Raw genomic sequence first — 5361 nt, forward strand, 5'->3', positions numbered from 1 at the left:
ATTTGCCCTCTGGGACATTAATAAACTACTTGAACTTGAACCCCCTCCAATCCTGGCGTTCTGCTATGTCACGTGCATGGTTGCGTGTTGCACAAAAAGATTGTATATACGGAAGATGAACACAGCTAGATCCACATTTTTCTTCTTGCCAATTCTCAATGGCTTCCTTGTTTTGCTCAGGAGTACAAAAAAAACTTTAACTGGCGATGTTTTACATTTGTTGTCTGCGCAGCCCACCACACAACAGCGTTTAGCTATTTTTAATTCAAGGAAAATGACGCTGGTGTGTGGAAATGAACGGAGCTTTTCCCCCGTGATGGGGGTGGCCTATTTCATGCAGTGTCTCTATAGTACTGGCCGTGTCACAATGCAATGCGTTGACCAAAGATCATCTATTGACAAGATCTCACTGGCGCAGCGCCTCTGCTGCTCGCTGGCGCCCCTAGTGCCTAGTCCGCCTAAGGCTGGTTTCACACCGGCGACCCAAGCCTTGCCTATGCCTTGCCTTTACCCACGCTTTTTAATAGGCGTCCGTTTTAGTCAACGAGGCTGTGTACACCGGGCGCCTGAGCGTGAACCCTGCGTGTACCCACGCCTTGCCTATGCCTTGCCGATTTTATCGAATAGGCGTGAGTTCTATTTTGAAGCCGACAAGGCGCGTGCAGGCAGGCTTCTTCTGTCAAGCCATGAAAGAAAAACGCACAATATCCGTCGGAAATTGCAAAGTCAACTGAATTTCAAAATAAAATTGAGTTTCTACAACAGTATTGAGCAGAGAGAGAGAGCGAGAGAGAGATTGACGGGTGGCTATCACGTGGAGCTTTCTCCCTGTCGGCAAACAAATCTTCATGAGAGAGAATAGCGACCGAAGAAGCAAGATGGACCATGTTGTTGTGCCAGCACATATTCTTGCAAGATCACCTCTCTAAAATGTCCGACTATAGTCAGACCTGGTTATACATATCCAGCATCAATAGAACATTAAATATATCAGATTTATTTTACCTAGAGGCTACCCATGACAATTCTGGACAACACGTGAAAAAATACAGTAGGGAGAGAGGAGAGGCGCTTGTGACTCGGCTCCAGGTTCGGCGTGCAAAAGGCGTGCGGTGTGATCGCAAAAGCGTGTAACAGGTTCACGCCCAGCTCGGCGTAGGCGTGGGTTGAGGCAAGGCAAGGCGTGGGTCGTCGGTGTGAAACCAGCCTAAGGGGAGGAACGCCTCTCCAGAATAACTATTGTTGCTTTAGTGAAAATTAACTCAAGTAGGCTACAAGTAAAATTACTAGTCCACGAAATTACTTGAGTAAAAGAAAAATAGCATATTTAAACGTACCCAAGTAAAAGTACATTTGCGTTACTTTAAAACACGTTTTATATTTTAATTATTTATAATAATATTTCACACATCCAGCATGTTACCAGTGTTACCTAAGCTGTCCCTGTCTTTGTCTGTCTTGTCGTCCATACTGAACAGCTTGTTCAGATGCAGCCAGGGATGCTCAGTTTAGTGATTCTCTGCTTTGCCAGATGAGCTAGAGCTGCTCGCAGCAGCAATATCACAATCACATACAAACATTTAGCTATAGCTATCAGCAGGGTCAAATGAAACTGAGATTTCTACACTAATGTGACAATGGGGATCATTACAATTTGATCATCTACCTGTCTAATTCAATTGGCCAGTCTTGAGGCTGATTTAATTTCATTGGTGCACTAACGAGCCACCAGTTTGGGCACTCTAAATGCAGAAGTGATTCTGGACCTGTTAGCGAGCAGTCCGCTACTGTGCTGTTTTCATAGTGTGGTGTGCAAAACAACAATGTGAATTTACTCATTTGACCGGCGTACATTTAAAAGTAGGCTACTTAAGTATAATATCTATATCTATTATTTAAATTACTCAAGTAAGAGTAGAAATATAGCATTATAAAAATACTTTAAAAAGTACAATCCTCAAAAAAAGTACTCAAGTACTTGTAGCCTACTTGAGTACTTGTACTATACGTTCCACCTCTGAACACCACAGATCTCCTATATTGCTTGTTGAGCGGCGAAGTGATGGAAGATGCCATGTCAGAGCAGCTAAATTTGGTAAATTGTAGACAAAAAGGTACTATAATGGTCAAAGAAAAAGAAATTGTCAAACAAGTGGGGATTAACCGTTGCCTGCCTGACAACATTTCATACCCATAACAGTTTGCCTTCAGTCAGAGTCAGAGTCAGTCACAACAGTTAAGACGTGAGAACAAGCTGACAACAGATCTTCTTGTCAAATTCTCCTGGGCGACATGTAGCTAGCTAGCATCCCTGCTATCCCATCACATCCAAATAGCTGTAGCTACTTAGGTAGCTGTCTTGCAGTAGAAGTTATGTTTCCCAGACATATGATTATGGATTGAAATGAATGTGAAGAAAGAAAAAAAATCATGTTACAGAAAACAAGAATTAGCTTTGACAGTTTCAGTCCTTTATTCTATATCAGCTCAAAAACATGATCCAGAAGCCACCCAGTGAAACACCTACAAGCAATAGAGCAATGTAAGCATGGCCGTAACTAGCTATGAGGACGGGGAGGTCCGGACCTCCCCTAATATTTCAGAGAAAAAAAAAAGTTTTTTTTTTTTTTTTTAATAAAACAATCTGCATGGAAAAGCATGAAAAACACGGGATCGCTTTTATTTTGAAACGAAAGGCAGGTCAGGCAGGAAGTCATCTGACGCCGCCTCCGCGGTAACTTGATTCCGAGAGAGCAGCAGCATGGTGGTGAGTGATGACTGTCTGTCTGCCTGGCGAGATAATTGAAGGTGCGAGCTGCGAGACAGTGAGCGAAGTGAACGACAGACAGTGAGTGACACTGACAGATTTTTTAGCAACAACCAAGAAAGTAAGTGTCTAGTCTGTCTCTTAAGTAATGTTACCTGTGTGACACGTTGGGATGCTACTGGCTAATCATGCATGATGCCAATTGCCAAGCTCCCGAAGTCAGGTATGCAGGTGGCTGCATGGTTTCAGTTTCATGACCCAATAAGTAACAAAAAGAGGTGGTGTAAAGTTAAAAACAACATAATATATTTTATTTTATTTTTCAATCGTTCCTATCAGGAATAAATAAATGTCCCTCTGTATGTTTTTTTTATTATCGATGATGACTTTGTGTGTTGTGTACGGCTTGGGTGTACCTGTGTTTGTAGGTGTCATTTTGATATGAATTTGGCTAAAACAGTTTGTGTTTGTTAGTTAGTTACAATTATGTTGACAGGAGAGCTGAGCAGGTGGTGACATGAAAGAGAATATACTGAATAATGACATCACAATAGTATAATCCTAATGTTGATTTAAAATGATATATTACTCTAAATATGGCTAAAAAAGGGGGGGAAAAACCCTCAATTTTTTTTCGGCGGCGCCCTTGCGGGCTCCACCGAATCCGCCGCCCGTTGCTGGACCTCCCCTATTTCGGAACCCTGGTTACGGCCCTGAATGTAAGCTAAGGCAAAATGGTCCTGCTTGGCCGCTATATCAGGCACGTAGAGCTGCAACCATTCATTGATTAGTCGATCGACAGAAAATTAATCCACAACTATTTTGATAATTGATTAATCGTTTTGATTATTATTATTTTTTAAGTGTCCAATTCTCTGATTCCGGCTTCTTAAGTGTAAATATCTTCTGGTTTCTTTAGTCTTCTAAACCCATCTTGGAGTGTGGCCTGTTGGTCAGGACAAAAGAAGACATTTGAGGACGTCACCTTGGGCTTTGGGAAACACTGATCGATATTGTTCACCATTTTATAGACCAATCAACTAATCGATTAATCAAGAAAATAATCGACAGATTCATTGATAATGAAAATAATTGTTAGTTGCAGCCCTACAGGCATGCATTCTTCACGAAACAATCTCACCTTGTGCTTTATTATTGCATAATATATTCAATTAAAGCCAGTATACTGAGATACTCTTCCTTCTGACAGCATCAGGCCTGTATCGCACTTCCTTCTTGCACATAATCACTATATTACAAAAGAAATGTCTGGATGACATTGAAATGGATCAAAGGAAAAGGAGTTGTTGTGGCTGAAGTGAAAGTACAATCGCTTCATCTCATCTTTGAATGAGATGAAATGATGGTTACTCACACAAAAAAACATTGTTCTGACTGGTGAAAATTGTGTCTGTTTTGCTCAAAAAGCAGGTTTTGCTCTCGCTGTGGCCATCCTAAGTTACAAGCAACAGTCTGCGGACTAATTAGAGGTATTCATTTCCTTTTACAATATTCTAATTTGCTTCTACCGTCTAATGATTAAGAAATAATTGCCTGCATTATTAATGCAGAATAGATGCATGAAGCCAGGCTTCCATATTCTACCACCGTGTATTCCAAAATATGATTTATGTAATGTCAGTGACTCCTCCCATCCCTCCTGGGGTGAAATCAAGTTTAAATATCACCTCATTACTGTGGGTCTTAATATTACCACCGAGGAAGTTGGAATCATACCAGTGAAAGATACATGTCCTTGAGTCTGTTAGAGTTTTCTCTGCTTTGTGCCTCATGTGACAGTCATCATAGTTTACTGTCGAAAGAAAAAATAATGCAATACTGGTGGCAACACTTCTAGGTAGCTCAAACAATGGTTGTTACTGTCAGTCCATCTACTGGCACACAGACGCTGATTAGAAAGTACCCATCATGCAATGCAAGCCAATCCATCTGTTTGTGTTACTGAAACGAAAACCTTTTCCAAATCTAACCTGGAATAAACAATGTTGATGAATTGCTCTGTATGTGTTTCACACCAGCACTTCTGTCAGAGCCTGTCACACAGCATACAGGCAGCAGCCTGCCGTGTGCGGTCCCACTTACAGGCACAAACCCGCAGGGGCACAGCCCGGCTAGCTATAACAATAAGAGACATGAGAACCATGTGGCACCCAGCGCCAACCAGCCCCGCAGGAAGTGGTGACGTATGCCATCCCTCCCGTCTCGCGTAACACAATGTCAACATTCATTATGACGAGTAAATTAGCTCTGGCTGGATCTATTACACGCCTGTGTGCTTTAATGTAGACAAGAAGTCTCCTCCATACGTCCCAAAAAAAATCGATGCTGAAGCCGTGATGATTTTGACAGAGTTGGACCTCTGTCATTTTGTCAGACTCTCATGCGTCCTCGAAATGATCTTGGTAACTGAACAGCTAACCAGGAAAGATCTAGCATCCGATAAGAAGGGATTTGTTGATGGAAAATTGATACCTGAAGAAGGTACGTCTCGCATCAGACTTGACTCTTAATTAAACCAATAGGAAAACTTAACAGCCACTAAAGTTTCATCTGAGTAATTATTAATGTATCGA

This window comes from Poromitra crassiceps (assembly GCF_964638095.1).
Source record: "Poromitra crassiceps genome assembly, chromosome: 10".
Classification (NCBI taxonomy): Eukaryota; Metazoa; Chordata; class Actinopteri; order Beryciformes; family Melamphaidae; genus Poromitra; species Poromitra crassiceps.